This window comes from Anabrus simplex, chromosome 6 (genome assembly GCF_040414725.1).
Source record: "Anabrus simplex isolate iqAnaSimp1 chromosome 6, ASM4041472v1, whole genome shotgun sequence".
Lineage (NCBI taxonomy): Eukaryota > Metazoa > Arthropoda > Insecta > Orthoptera > Tettigoniidae > Anabrus > Anabrus simplex.
Window position 1 is genome coordinate 290,984,703 of NC_090270.1, and position 17,153 is coordinate 291,001,855.

Genomic DNA, 17,153 nt, shown 5'->3' on the forward strand with positions numbered 1-17,153 from the left:
CGGATGATGAAGAAATTGAAAGAATATATGAGGAGATAGAAGATTTAATACAATATGTCAAAGGTGACGAGAATCTAATTGTGATGGGGGACTGGAACGCAGTGGTAGGCCAAGGAAGAGAAGGTAGCACAGTAGGAGAATTTGGATTGGGACAAAGGAACGAAAGAGGAAGTCGGCTGGTTGAATTCTGCACTGACCATAATTTAGTCCTCGCCAATACTTGGTTCAAACACCACAAACGACGGCTGTATACGTGGACGAGACCTGGAGACACTGGAAGGTATCAAATAGACTTCATTATGATTAGGCAGAGATTCAGAAACCAGGTGTTGGATTGCAAAACTTTCCCAGGAGCAGACGTGGACTCTGACCACAACTTGTTGGTCATGAAATGCCATCTGAAATTGAAGAAATTGAAGAAAGGAAAGAATGCAAAAAGATGGGATCTAGACAAGTTGAAAGAAAAGAGTGTGATGGATTGTTTCAAGGAACATGTTGCACAAGGACTAAATGAAAAGGCCGAAGGAAACACAGTAGAGGAAGAGTGGAGAGTCATGAAAAATGAAGTCAGTAGGGCTGCTGAAGAAATGTTAGGAAGGAAGAAAAGATCAACTAAGAATCAGTGGATAACTCAGGAGATACTAGACCTGATTGATGAACGACGAAAATACAAGAATGCTAGAAATGAAGAGGGAAGAAAAGAATACAGGCGATTAAAGAATGAAGTGGATAGAAAGTGCAAGGTAGCTAAGGAAGAATGGCTGAAGGAGAAGTGCAAGGATGTCGAAGGCTGTATGGTCCTGGGAAAAGTAGATGCTGCATACAGGAAAATCAAGGAAACCTTTGGAGAAAGGAAATCTAGGTGCATGAATATTAAGAGCTCAGATGGAAAGCCACTTCTAGGGAAAGAAGACAAAGCAGAAAGATGGCAGGAGCATATCCAACAGTCGTATCAAAGTAACGATGTAGATAATTTCGTTTTGGAACATGAAGAGGCTGTTGATGCTGATGAAATGGGGGACCCAATTTTGAGGTCAGAGTTTGACAGAGCTGTGAGTGACCTAAATAGGAACAAGGCACCTGGAATTGATGATATTCCTGCTGAATTACTGACTGCCTTAGGAGAGACCAGCATGGTAAGGTTATTTCATTTAGTGTGCAAGATGTATGAGACAGGAGAAGTCCCATCCGATTTTCAGCAGAATGTTGTTATACCTATTCCCAAGAAAGCCGGTGCTGACAGGTGTGAAAACTACCGCACTATTAGTTTAGTATCTCATGCCTGCAAAATTTTAACACGTATTATTTACAGAAGAATGGAAAAACAAGTTGAAGCTGAGTTGGGGGAAGATCAATTTGGCTTCAGAAGAAATGTAGGAACACGTGAAGCAATCCTGACTTTACGTCTGATCTTAGAGGATCGAATCAAGAAGGACAAGCCCACGTACATGGCATTTGTAGATCTAGAAAAGGCATTCGATAATGTTGATTGGACCAGGCTATTTATGATTCTGAAGATGATAGGGATCAGATACCGAGAACGAAGAATTATCTACAACCTGTATAAAAATCAGTCTGCAGTGATAAGAATCGAGGGCTTTGAAAAAGAAGCAGCAATCCAGAAAGGAGTGAGGCAAGGCTGCAGTTTGTCCCCTCTCCTTTTCAATGTTTACGTAGAACAGGCAGTAAAGGAAATCAAAGAGAAATTTGGAAAGGGAATCACAGTCCAAGGAGAGGAAATCAAAACCTTGAGATTTGCCGATGATATTGTTATTTTATCTGAGACTGCAGAAGATCTCGAGAAGTTGCTGAATGGTATGGATGAAGTCTTAGGTAAGGAGTACAAGATGAAAATAAATAAGTCCAAAACAAAAGTAATGGAGTGCAGTCGAACGAAGGCAGGTGATGTAGGGAATATTAGATTAGGAAACGAAGTCTTAAAGGAAGTAGATGAATATTGTTATTTGGGTAGTAAAATAACCAACGATGGCAGAAGTAAGGAGGACATAAAATTGCAGACTAGCACAAGCAAGGAAGAGCTTTCTTAAGAAAAGAAATTTGCTCACTTCAAACATTGATATCGGAATTAGAAAGATGTTTTTGAAGACTTTTGTGTGGAGCGTGGCATTGTATGGAAGTGAAACATGGACGATAACTAGCTCAGAAAGAAAGAGAATAGAAGCTTTTGAAATGTGGTGTTACAGAAGAATGCTGAAGGTGAGATGGATAGATCGAATCACGAATGAAGAGATACTGAATCGAATTGGTGAGAGGAGATCGATTTGGCTAAATTTGACGAGAAGAAGAGATAGAATGATAGGACACATCTTAAGACACCCAGGACTTGTTCAGTTGGTTTTTGAAGGAAGTGTAGGTGGCAAGAACGGTAGGGGTAGACCAAGGTATGAATATGACAAACAGATTAGAGCAGATGTAGGATGCAATAGCTACGTAGAAATGAAAAGGTTAGCACAGGATAGGGTGGCATGGAGAGCTGCATCAAACCAGTCTATGGACTGATGACTCAAACACAACTAAAATGTGTACAAAATTTCATTGAAATTGTTCAATTCATTTGCAAAATATATGCATTTTCCTAAAATTATTTTTGATAATCATGTATTATTCAAAATCTTCCACGAGCATTAGCATTGCAATTAACAATTTAGTATTTTGATATTACATACCCTCAAAAAGGCTTAAGAACTTTACAGAAAGATATCTCAAGTAACTTCAAAGATTTAGCTGTAATAATTTTTAATATTACACATAATAATTGTTTGAAATTTTATGGCTTTTTTCCTACACATTTTTATTTTTCTTGACTCAGAATAAAGAAACCTGAAATTTTGCTCTGTAACATTGTTCACTGTCTATTTCTGAACATAAATGGAATATTTCATCCAATTCAAACAAAATGTGATGCGTGTGGAACATTTATATTGACATGGTACAGTAAACCTCTATGGCCTACCTGAAGGTTCAGAATGCTCCTGATTTGTAAGTTTCCCCTTCCTGATTCTTCTTAGCAGCTTCTTGTTGCATTTTCTTCGATTTTATGCTACGTGGTGCCCCTTTCCTTCGTTTAACCCGTGATCTGCTTTCGTTTACTCTGGTAATATCACGACGCTGACATATTGTAGAGGAAGCTATTATTATCTTTGTCCCTGCTTGTCTTTTCAAAATCGACAGCATAAAGGAAATGTACCAGTATTCAAATACTTGGTGGTCAAACCATCCCGACTTCGTCCTGTTATACCGTGTGCCATCAGGTACATTTTCTGTCCACGTAGTCCATAGTTTCTCAGCTTTGTAATTCACGTAGAGTGGTGCCGGTGTACCAGAAGTATTGCCACAAACCACTTTCGACGTTCATGTTTTTGACGAGTTTTGAATATGTTCCGGATACTTCGCTCCACAGCGCGTGATTAGCTTTTTGCCCCCAAGATCATCAATCAAGTTTGTCTCATCGAAATTCCAAATATTTCCAGGGGGAACAACATCCAATTTCTCCTGTCCCTCAAGTCCATGTTCCTAAAGCGTTGTTTCCAGTTTACTTTGTCAAAGGCTTTTTATATATATTCACATATGCAATGTATGTTTTCCTGTTAACACTCAGTCTTCTTCCTAGAATAGTCCTTAATGCTAGAAGAGCTTCTCTTATGCCCTTCGCTTTTGTAAAACCAAACTGATCCTGCGATCTATATTGTTCAATTTTCTTTTTAATCCTGTTCTTAATTACATTAAGCAATATTCTGGATGCGTGTGATAGCAGTGTTAGTGTTCTATAGTTGGAACAGTCAGTATAATTTCCTATCTTTGGTAAGGTATCTGTCCTACATTTAGTAAAGTCTCCAGGAATTTCGCCATTGTAATAGCACTTGCAATGATATTATACAGTGGTTGTTTCATTCTTTCTCCTATTACTTTGAGAAGCTCTGCTGGTATGGCGTCCGGTCCGGTTGCTTTCTTGTCCTTTAATTTAGTGCTAGGTCAAATTTTTCCCATGTGATTATTGGGCCTATATTGTCTTCTTGCACCATCTTTTCAGGTTCAAGATAGTCTGAAATTGCCATTACTTCTTCATCCCACTACAGGTCTTCAAAATATTCCTTCCAGCGTTCTGCGATATCTTCACTATCAATAAGTAGTTGCCGATTTTCATCCTTTATAACTGAACTTATTGTTTTGGGTTTATATTGGAGTGATTTGATCATGCCATATGCTCTATCTGTTCTTCCTCCCTTTATATCATTCTCTATAGTCTGCGTAATTTCATTCCTTTGCCTCCCTACATTTTGTAACAATGATATTCTTTGTTTTTCTGTACTGATCTTGGCTTAATGCTGTGTTTATATTCTTATACTGGTTTCGTTCCTGAATGAGGTCTAATATCTCTTCAGTAATCCATGGTTTTCTTGGCTCTAGTTGCGTATTCCCTAAAGTTCTGTGTGCTATCCCATCATTTACCAGTCCATTTCACAATTAATATATTCCATTTGTGCATTTGTATCCTCTGCATATTTCTGTTTAATTTGTTCGTTTTGCAATCTTTTTAAATCCCATCTAACTTCCTTCCTTCTGTTTATCTTTTTAAGTCTGAAATTGCACTTCGCCATTGCGTGTGTTTGAGCACTTTCAAAGCGCCAGGGTAGTTGTGGATTGATTTGATTTCATATCTATACCTAGATTTAACTAATACGAAATCAATTTGGTATCTTTTCACGTCTCCGGGACTTTTCCAGGTATATCATCTTCTCAAAGGCACTTCAAACATGGTATTATTTATTAGCATCTCATACTGTTCACAAGAATCTAGTAGCCTTTCACCTCGACTGCTTCTCTTTCCCAGTCCAAATTTTCCTATTCCCATTCTGTTTGGTTTTGAGCCAACCACAGCATTGAAATCTCCCATAATCAGCAGATTTTCCTTGTCACCAATTAGTTTTAGCAGCTCATCAAGACACTCATACAGCTCTTCAACCTCGTCTTCATTACTGTTCGATATTGGAAAGTACACTTGTATAATGGTCATATCTCTAGGTTTTGCTTTACTCTTCACCATCACTATTCTGTCATTCACATGATAGGTGTTCTCAATATTCTTTGCCCAGTTCTTCCCAAGAATTAGTCCCACACCGTATTGACCAGGTATTGTTCCTCCGCTATACATTATCCTAATTGCATCACTAATAAAATCACCATTTCCTTGCCATCGTGTTTCACAAAGTCCTAAAATATCAATATTATTAACTTCCATCACTCTTTTTTACCTCTTCTATCTTTCCGGGTGTCATTAGTGTTCGGACATTCCACGTTGCAATTCTCATCTTTTTTCCCTGTCCTTTGCAAAGATTTCGCTGACTGACGACCTGGGAAGCCGTGCAAGTCTGTCTTCCCCCGCCGGATCCTGAGTTCCGATGCACATGATCAGCACTCATTTGCTCAAGTAGAGACGATTGCATGGTTTCATTACGAGGTATAATAATACAGTGGTTTCCCGTTGCCTTCTGCATCCCAATGCCGTTGACCAAAACAAGTCGGTTCATCCGCTTTTAGGGGCAATTTCTCACCCCATGGGCAATAGGGTGCCCGGAACCTCCACACGCTCATCCACCCTACGAAGAGAGTTCTGGCACTTGGCAGGGGGATCTCCTTATACCGAGAGATACTAGGTCCCATAATTTGTTAGCCGCCATTGTCATTACACACATTCGTTGCCCCCTCTGTACCACGGGGAGGTGAATGCCTGGATTTCCCCATGATTGTAACCAGGACCATAAAGGAATTTCCCAAGTTCTTCATGTTCTTAATAGAGGATGAGAATATGTGGTCTTTATTTATTCTTAAAATTTGCAATCCTTTCCTTAATCATCGCTATCCGGTCGATTAGCAGTTTGCCTTTTTCTGCCACTCCGAGCGCTAATGTGAGTCAATTCATTTTTCACCTAAGCCGTTATAAATACATTCGGTGTAGACATATAAAAATTCAAAAGCTCCTGAGGGTATTGAACCAAGGAACACATTAATGAAAGAATTATGTAACTAAGTTAATTTGGATAGGGTTTGAATAAATAAATTAGTAATGTTACAAGCGATTTTAGCCTCTGTTTCCCGTTCTGCATTTAGGTTGAAGTGATTTTCGAAATTTGTTTTCTTGCTTTGATAGAGCTATCGAAGACTCATAATTTCAAATTTTCCCTGCCTTTAGCCCTTCAACTTTCGGCACAATTGAGGAAATTGCTTAATATTACGTTTTTCTTAGTGGGGGGGGGGGCTACTTTGTTTGCTAAGAATTGTTCTCAACACTATGAAATGTCCTTCTAGATCCTATATCAAAATTCGAAGCGGCAAAATTATTTTCTTAAGAAAGGCCTTCCAGTCTTGTGCTAGTTTGCATTTTATATTCTCCTTACTTCTTCAATCTTTAATTAGTTTACTACTCCCAAATAACAATATTCGTCTACTTCGTTTAAGACTGGATTTCCTAGTCTAATATTTACTGCATCAGCTGACTTCATTCAACTGCTCTCCATTACCTTTGTTTTGAACTTATTTATTTTCACCTTGTACTCGTTCTCGAAAACTTTGTCCATACCATTCAACAATTTCTCCACACCTTCTGCAGTCTCAGCATATAGATAAAAAATATAAGTACAGCGAAAAATGCTATTTGTGAAATCAAAAAGTATCGTTGCCTCTTAACAATTAATGCTGTACAATTAAAGTACTTAAACCTTGTAGGAAATCCTCATCGTTCTCTAATAAGGAAATTGCTATATCTGCTCATCATTGTCTTAACCCGCCAATGCACGGGTTGGGTCTGTGAGACCCATGCGCTGGTATTTCTAAGATTTTCTGATAGACGGTGGAAGCTGGATATTTCCGGCTTCTGCTACCTTCCTGTTTTCACCGGTGTAGTATTCCTGCAGACGAACATGGAAGTGATTGCTTTAGTACGTGAGCAGTGGTAATTTATAGTGCTCTGTGGGCCTCTGAGACTCAACCCGTGCAGTCATGTAAGTTTTTTTATCATAAGCATTTTAGTCTTTCAATTTTAACCGTGTACATAAATAAGATTATAGGGTGATTATATCTTAGCGTCTTTTCCAAATCCGTGATTTAGCTAGCCTGGCTGTCTTTCACCTTAGTTCCTTGGGTTTTTAGTACAGAAATGAGAATGAAAATGGGTTGGCCTGGGCTAATGAGTTCGATTCTTCGTAGGTCTAAGAAAAAGGAGTGTTACGATGCCAGCAATCCACGTGATATGGAACGGGTTGCCGCATTATTGGAGGAACCATTATCAGATGATGAAATTTACCATGATAAGCAAACTGAAGGCCCATATCAAGATATGACTTTCAGATCTGCTGATCTTATAGAGAGCATGTGCATCCCTGTGTCCGGAAGTGGACGTAATTTGACAGTTGACAACTGGTTTGCCTCGTACCCTATTGTCAAAAGAAATGAAGTATAAACATAATATTACCATGGTCAGTACTGTTCGAAAAAATAAGAGAGTTGCCCACAAGCTTTGTTGTAGCTGCAAAACGAAAATTTTACAGCAGTTTATTTGGCTTCCAAGAGGACATGACGTAGGTTTCCTATGTTCGAAATAAAGGAAGAACTGTTGTTTTCCTGTCGTCGATGCACAGCGATGATAAAACTGATGACAGTACAGGAGGTAAGAGGAAACCTGAAATAGTCACATTCTATAATTCAACTAAGGGTGGTGTAGACGAGAGGACGGCATTCTACGACGTGACTCGAAACACTAGACATCGGACAATGGTGGTCTTCTATGCGTTGTTGAATATTGCAGGCTTTAACGCATATTTAATATTCAGAGCCAAGAACCCTAGCTCTCCAGACGCAAGGAACAGAATATTTTTTTAAACTCTTGTTTCTTCTAACTGAAGAACAAATAAGAGAAAGGGCTGTCTCAAGATATCTTCCTAAGAGCATTCACGATACTGCAAGAAGGGTATTTGGGGTGACGGAAGAAGCAGGACATGAAAAAACAGAAAATAAAAGAGGACGTCGTGCATACTGTAGAGACAGAAAGACCTGCTACTCGTGCTGTTTGTACAGAAAGTTCCTGGGTCTTGAACACTGTGTATTTGTGTGCAGTGAATGTAAAGCTGAAATGTGAATGTTCCAGTGAACTTTCTCGATAGTGAAGATTAGGTTATGACGATTTCATAAATCTTGACTTGATAAGTTCTGAATTTTGTAATCAAATAAAATATTGTGTGTAAATTTGCAGTGGTTAGAGAATTGCTTTGTAAAATGTTAAGTTAGTGTTAATCATCCATGGTTTTGTGACAGCAATGTGTTTTTAATGTTATCGGAATAGGAGAGTGAATACTGAAAATAAAAATATATTAGCATACTATAAAAAAGAAATGTGATTTTGGGTCTGTGAGACCCAACCCGTTTACTCATGTAACTTTTTGTGACCCATGCACTGGCGGGTTAAAATTATGTTGCCAGCGAGAATGTTTGCTTCCTATCTCCTGAACAGTCTGTGGTTTTCATCCGCCAACACAGTTTAATCTTGTGTAAGCGGCTGGGTGTAGCCGGCATTAAGGTGGGCAAACTGTGTAACTCTGTGTACACCTCTACAGGAGTTACATCTCACAGCTCGGCATGTAATCCACCTCTTGTGATACCCTGTGTTAAATTGCAGTCTTATCCTGACATCAGATAGCAGCTAAAGAATGTTTCTCGCTCTAACAAGAGGTGTTAGACAGTTAAATGATCGTGTCTCATATTTCATCTGCTAGGTCACGCACAAATCCCTAGAGACAACTCAGGATTTGTTGGGTTTCTTTTCTAGAATGCATTTATCAGGCGTGTCTTGCAAAAATCCTCTTGCAGGACAACTATACCCGCTTCCAGCCTGATTAATATGAGAAATATACATTTCTAGAAATATAAAATCATTAATAATGACTATTACCTTTCAACTTAATTATTGTGGTGAATACATAACAAGGGGCGTGATGGATGAGTGGTTTAATCCCTAACATTTCATTAAAACACTCGTGGATAGAATTTCGGTCACCAGAATGAGGTTATGGTCGTCAGAACACAATTAATTATATAACGAGTGTTAATTTTAAAGACAGCTTTGTATTTTACACTCCATGCCACGAAACTCCACGTAAACTAAAACATTATTCAGTTGCGTGGTGTTGGGCAATAATTTGCGCATATATCGTGTTTAACATTGCTACCAACCACGTATTTTCTCTAAACAATGAGTGATGAGTGTTGCGATACTCAGCTTGCCTTACAACCTATCGATGTGGGAAATATTTCTGTCAAACGTGGTTGTGTGTCTTAGATTATTTTTGTTTACTAGCGAACTCAACTTATACTTATTAGAATGATAGTTTTATGTTTTCTGCATATTTTGTTGTTTTTCGCTGGTGCCTGCTTATGAATTGAAATTATATGCACATCGCAATACTTCCTAGGCATATTTCAGCACATGAAAAAATAATGCATTCCAAATCAACTAATCGTTTAGGCCTGCTTAACTGTCATGTTCTTTTCCGTGTCATGCAACTTCTTAATAGAATAATACTTAGTATGGATATGGTTTTCATACATATAAACGCTGTTGAATTCCACCGAATTGTACCCAAAGTTGATCATATCACCTCGTAACCATGCAATGAGCTCCTAAACGTCCTAGCCATCCAGCCCCTTCACAGAAATATAAACGACGTACCAATCTGTCACGGTGAGTGGAAGAAGAAATGAAACATATTTCGATATTTCGATAACACTCTCATATGTAAATAAATAAATTAATAATAATAAATAATACTAATAATAATAGGCATCATTGTTCAGTCATTCGTCCATAGGCCCGTAATGCAGCAGAATGCCTTGTATTGAACAGGAAGGGTTTGATTGAAAAGTTAGAAGCCAAAGAAAAAAAAAAAATCCTGAGAAAGATCGTAGGACCAATCAGAGAAGATGGTGAGTACATGAGACGGCATAACAATGAACTGTACCTGCATGTGGAAAGGATAACGGACACCTTTCGGAAACGGAGGATTAATTTTTATGGCCACGTAACACGTATGAGCTCGCAGAGATTGACCAAACGGATCTTATCCAACTTTGTAAACAAGAAAAAAAATGGACCCTGGTTCACCGAAGTTGAAAAAAGACCTTCAAGAAACTGGGATCACACATAAAGAGATCCAGGAACGTGTTCCTCCCCAGAAGAAAGTTCAAGAATACCAGCGTTTCCAAGAAAAGCCGAAGTTGAAAACAGGCAAGAAGTGGACTGATGAAAGAAAGGTGGCTCACAGAAAGCGAATGCGGGAATTCTGACAAAGAATTAAAGCTCAAGGATGCAAACGGTTGAAATAACGTGGTCCACAGCCAACCGAAACGAATAATAACAATAAGAAAAAGAACTAGCAAATGTACCCGTGCTTCGCTACGGTATTCTACACTGTATACGGATATCGAATTAAATACTGTACGTGCATTAAATAAGATTGTTTTAAAATCGCATGTCTCTTAGCCTTATCCGAGAAATAGCGTGGGAAGGTCTCCATACGTTGTTTCCAATACAAAGTGTGGGTTGCGGAGTTGTGATGATAACGGCAAGCTCACTTGCCTACTGCCATTCACAATCGATTTGAGAAGTTTATATTTTAATTACGGGCCCCATTGCCTACTATCCGGTCACAATAGATTAGGGGAGTTTTCGTTACAATGGCAGGCCTCCTTTCCTACTTCCAGACAGATTACAGTTGAGGAGTTTTTATTTTAATGGCAGGCAACTTCCCTACTACCAGTCAAAATTTAGTTGTGCAGTTATCATTACAATGACAGGCCCTATTTCCGTCTGTCAGCCAGATTATTGCCAGTCACACAGAATTGGTGAGTTTCCATTAAAATAGCAGGCCAGTATGTCTAATGCTAGTCACATTTTAGATGGGTACATTTTTTTATAATGCCGGGACCCCTGGCCCACAGCCAAAAAAAATCGGATAGGGGAGTTTTGAGCAAAATTGCATGCTCCCTTGCCTTCTGTAAGTCAAATCGAGAAGTGAACTATTCATTACAATGGTAGGCCCTACTTACTAATGCCAGTTACACAGGAGTTGGAGAAGGACCCCATTCATACTGCCAGTCAAAGTCGGTGTGGGGGATACTGATTACAATAGCAGACACACCCTTTCTAGATCGCTACAAATCGACATCAAAGAATATATGCACATCGACATACGAAAGTATACGCAAGTTTTCAATATTGCAGAGCTTCATTTACAGATTAACTGCTGCTAAACGGTACGTCATATCGTCAAAGGATTGTACCATACGACGCAGTATTTAGCGGCCTAAATGGCTGGTCCCATGATATTTTCTCGCATCTCATCTATTCATGGGTCAGATTGCGTTAGAAACGTTGAATAGGGTGAAATTTGTGAAGATTATCTTACATTACACTATTTTTCGGATAATTACGCGACATAGCACTTGGCTCATAAATGTGTACTGGGTGGGCCAATGTTCGTGTAGAGTTTGATGAATCTATCTTTCCTGCAAGTGAATGAAAGTATGAATTATGCATGTAAAAAGTCCAAATTTACTTAGAATCGAGAAATAGAGACGAATCTAACGAATAAAGGATACAGACACGACAAAAAGTCTTAACATCAAGGTTGAAGATCATTCCGAATTGAACGGATGTGCCATCCGTTATGTGAGAGGACTTCCTGTTTATCCCACGAAATACCTCGAAACGAAGTTCTGCACCATCATTAAAATTGTCTCCATATTTCGATATTCCTCCGGGATGAAAGTGAAAAATTTAAAGATCTTGGAAGTTTTCCGTCGTTACGTGCTAAAACGTGTAATGTTGCCAAATTTCAATTTTCTTGCTCGTCTGGCAGATTATTCCGCAATCTGGATTTTGGGTGAGGGGGTTAAAAATTAGGGCTATCAGAAAACTACACCAAAAATATGCAGATGGTCATTATTACCCCTCAAACGGGTAGCTGTACGTAAATCTCACCAAAATAATCAATTAACATGCACACACTGTCGTTACGATTTTATTTATATAGATAGGTAAGGAATCTGCTCTACGTACACCTTTTCAGCTATGTCCGCTGGACGTAACCTGAAAAACCGACCGTTCATGGTGTGTCACCTATTAATCCTCCTGTCTAAAATTGCACATGAGAAATAAGTTTTAGAAATGGATTTCCATTGAGGATTGCAGATTTCCATTAATTTCGGATGTGCATATTTTTGGGGAGTGCAAAATCATGGTTTCGGTTTCGGATAAACCCGCAATAAATTTTGGTATTCAGAAATAACATTGGTCCTAAAACCTACTCAAGGGCAGGTAGATTCTAAGTATCAAATTTGGTAGAAATATATTCTGTAGTGGTCAAGTTATAAGAACTCATACAATCAAAAAGACAAACAGACACCCGAGCTAAGAAATATGCGGATGGTCACTATTTCACCTGAAACGGATAACTGTACGGAAGTTCAGCCAAAATAGTAAATGTACAGACACACGGTCTTTACGATTATATTTATATACATGACAGATAAGTATGGGCACGTTTGTAAGTACAAACCTTAACTTCGAGATTTACTGTTCCTAAACGGTAGATCATACCAACAAACGTTTTGCATCCTCAGACGTCCCTTTTATCACTCTACATGTTTGGTCTTGAAACATTTTCTCGTATCTCATATATTTATGGATTCGATTGAGTTACGATATTTGAATGGGGTGAAATTTGGGTACATTATTAATATTTTTCGTTATTTTTCGCATATTTATCTGGAAACTAGAATCATGAAATTGGGTTCGCATATAGTCATTTTTCATGTCAATGTGCGTGCCACATTTGATGACTATCTTCCTATAAGTGTGTCAAACTAAGTACCATACCTGTAAAAAGCACAAAAAATCGAAATATACAGCCATATATACCCTACAAAGGAGAGAGACGACAAAATGTCACAGGACCAAAGTTGTAGATCACTCCAAATTGAACGGAGAAATTTCCATCCGTTTTGTGGTAGGACTTTCCGTTTAGCCGTGAAATACCTCCAAACGAAGGTCTGAACCGCCATTAAATTGCCTCCATATTTCGATATTCTTCGGCATAAAAGTTGAAAAACCTAGCTCGATAGCTGCAGTCGCTTCTTAAGTGCAGCCAGTATCCGGTAATCGGGAGATAGTGGGTTCGAACCCCACTGTCGGCAGCCCTGAAGATGGTTTTCCGTGGTTTCCCATTTTCACAGCAGACAAATGCTGGGGCTGTACCTTAATTAAGGCCACGGCCGCTTCCTTCCAACTCCTAGGCCTTTCCTATCCCATCGTCGCCATAAGGCATATCTGTGTCGGTGCGACGTAAAGCAAATAGCCAAAAAAATGAATAATTTAAAGGTTGGATGTTTTCCGTAGGTTACCGGCTTAAACGTATAATTTTCCTTAATTTCAATTTTTCAGCTCGTGTGGCAGGTTGTGTGGCAATTTTGGGCGAGGAGGGTAAAATTAAGGACATTCAGGAAACTGTAGCTAAAAAATATGCAGATGATCAATATTACCCCTTAAACGGAAAGCTCTACGAATATATAGCCAAAATATTCAATGCACAGCCACACGGTCGTTACGATTTGATTTATATAGATAGATAAGAAATCTGCTCCACGTATAACACCTTGGGCAATATCCGCTGGACTTAGCGTGAGAAACCGACCTTTCATGATATCTCCCTTTTTCATCCTCCTGCTGAAAAAATGCACATTAGAAAAAAATAGAATTGGATTCCCATCAAGTTTGGTCGATTTTCAGTCAGGTTGGTCTTGTACATTATATATTGTGCGAGAATAAAATCACCATTTTGGTTCCCTGTAAAACCCCAGTCCATTCCGGGAATTTGAAATGTTATTGACCTTAAAACCTACCCATGGACAGGTGGATGCTAAATATAAAGTTTGGTTCAAATATCTTTTAGTACTTTTCAAATTGTAAGATTACGCTTTACACGCGCCCGCTCTTGCGTTAAGTCCGGTGGGACTTGTAACGAAAAACGGTCCGTTAATGATATCTCCCTTATTAATCCTGGTATCGAAACGATGCACATGCAATAGGAAGGTTTAAAAATTAATTTCCATTAAGGCAGGTGGATTTCCATTTTTGTTGTGTATATTTTGAGCGAGTGCTGCAAATTCGTGGTTTCGGTTTCGTATAAAACCCCAGTCAATTCAGGGATTTAGAAACAATATTTGCCCTAAAAGCAACCTCAGGACAGGTGGATTCTAAATATGAAGTTTGGTGGAAATATATCCAGTAGTTTTCAAGTTATAGAAAGACAGACAAACAGAAAAACAGGCAAACAGACAAACAAACAGACAAACAGACACCAAATAAACATACCCCTGGATAGGTGGGTGCTAAATATAAGGTTTAGTTCAAATATCTTCAGTATTTTTCACGTTGTAAGAAATACGCTTTACACGCACCTGCTCTTGCGTTAAGTCCGGTGGGACTTGTACCGAAAAACGGTCCGTTAATGATATTTCCCTTATTAATCCTGTTATCGAAATGATGAACATGAGAAAAAAGGTTTAGAAATTAATTTTCATTAAGGCAGGTAGATTTCCATTAAGTTTGGTTGTGTAATTTTGCGGGAGTGCAAAATCACGGTTTCGGTTTCGTATAAACCCCCAGACAGTTCAGGGATTTAGAAACAATTTTTGCCCCAAAACCTACCCACGGGCAGGTGGATTCTAAATATGAGGTTTGTGGAAATATATCTAGTAGTTTTCGAGTTATAGAAGGACAGACAAACAGACAAACAAACAGACAGAGAGACAAACAGACACCAAAGCTAAAAATTATGCAGATGGTCATTTTTAAACCTGAAACGGATAACTGTATGGAAATTTTGTCAAAATAGTCGATGTACAGACCCACTGTCGTTACTATTTTATTTATATAGATAATAATGCAAGCTTCACGTCCAGAGTCATTGAACATTTAAGATAATTTGAAGAATTTTAGCTTTCTGGTTACCCGGGTTAAATACTCCAGTTCAGTATAATCTCTTGCATTTAACTTCTCTTCCATCTCAATTGCACATATTGGTATTCGAAATGATAATAGAGAAAAAATTATTCCAAGACTATTAGCAGTAAATTCTGAGGACTTAATATGAGAGATGGTAAATCTCGGGTCATTTTAGAATACCTAAAGTAGTTAAATAAAATAGATACCTCAGGAAGGGAGGATGGAAGGGAGATTTTTTGGCAATTTGCTTTACGTCGCGCCGACACAGATAAGTCGTATGGCGACTCTGGGATAGGAATGTGTTATGAGTATGAAGAAAATGATCGTGTACTTAATTATGGTACACGCACCAGCAATTGCTTGGTGTGAAAATTGGAAACCACGGGAAACAATCCTTAGGGGTTCGAACCTACTATCGCCCGAATACAGGCTTACAGCTCCGTGTCCCTTGCCGCACAGCCTACTCGCTCGGTAAGGAAGGAAAAAAGGAATGGCAAAGAAAGAATAACTATCGAAAGGAAGGAGAGAGACTAAAAATAAACAGAGTTTAATGATGAATTTTTGTCACTACGCGACGGAAGAATGCCCACAATAGGTAACTTTTCTAGTGATATAAATGTATCTTAATTACTTGTGAATGGTGTTGAATAGCTAATCAAGATCAACAGAAGTATACTTCTCATTCGTCTGAAGTACACTATGCTTGCTTCCTAACTTAAACCGATATATCGTCGCTGCCGGGACAAAACCTATGTGAAATATTTTAGCTTAGAACCTTGGCCGGAAAGGTTCTGTCAGCTAAGGTGCAATCTTGTGTGCATATTCTCAAGGCATTCTCGCTTTTCATAATGCATGTGCTGCGGGTCAGTATATCTCCAAAAATATTATCACATAGGAGGTTTTGTCCCGGCAACGACGATATATCTTCGATGAAATTAATGTGTTAGCACGGTGAATATTCCATAAACATGACCATTGTAAATTGAGATTTTATTTGGCTTCGAGTAAACACGTAACATACGTGATTCTTAATAGAAATATTATCTTAAGTATTATATCAGTTGGGTAGGTGTTTTACCAATAGCAGGAAGTTGTTATTGGCTATTAATATAAAATGAAACTATAGTATTTTTCCTTGCTTATATCCGGAATGATTTTTAAATACGTCCGTGCCTGGTGCTGGCATCGACCGGGTGGCTCATTGATCGTCATTACAGCTAGGTACAGCCTTGTTTAATATTCCCTATATAATGTTATACGCTGAACAAAGAGAATGGGATTATTCACTTACCTGTTCTACGAATTACCATCAGGGCCACTAAAGGCAGCATGAAGTGCTCGTTTTTAAAGCCACCTGGCCCTTCTTTTCAATTATGCTAAGAGAACCTCTCATTCTTTGTCGTTTACTGTACTTTGCGTGCTGAAATGGCCTCCAACAAGAAAAGCCAGGCTATGCTGGAAGCGTGCAGGTGAAATAACAAAGAGCCTTTATGTGCGAAATCGATAGTATGGCAAGGATTACCATACATGCAGACACTGTTATGGCTACATATTCCACAAGACAAAATAGGAAAGAAATTGTTGACGGTAATACCGGTACGCTATTTGTAATAACATGATATAATGAGATAAGCACTTTTAAGGAATCTTTGACAACTATTATATTTCGGAAAGGTATACAATAAGGACAGTGAACCATGGGAATTATTTTAGAAGGTACGCGTCTCCATGAAATTCCCCTGATTAACTCGCGTGGATTACAAAGAACCATTGTGTTAGTTTTAATGTACGAACAAAATATTAATGTACTGTAAATGTATGGGACGTATTCAATTAGTAACTTTGATATGATTTGTGTTAATTTTGTAATCCTTACTGTTTCTCATACTTCCATCTTCGGTGTAAGACATATTGGAGGTCAACCTCTGTTCGTTTAAGTATTCCCTGACAACATTTGCCAGTCACTATGTATTTATTTATTCTCGTGTCAGAAACATATACTTATAAGGTACAGTTTAAATATTATACTATTTGTGACTAGAACTTGGCTACTTCCAATGCATTTACCGTGCAGTAATGA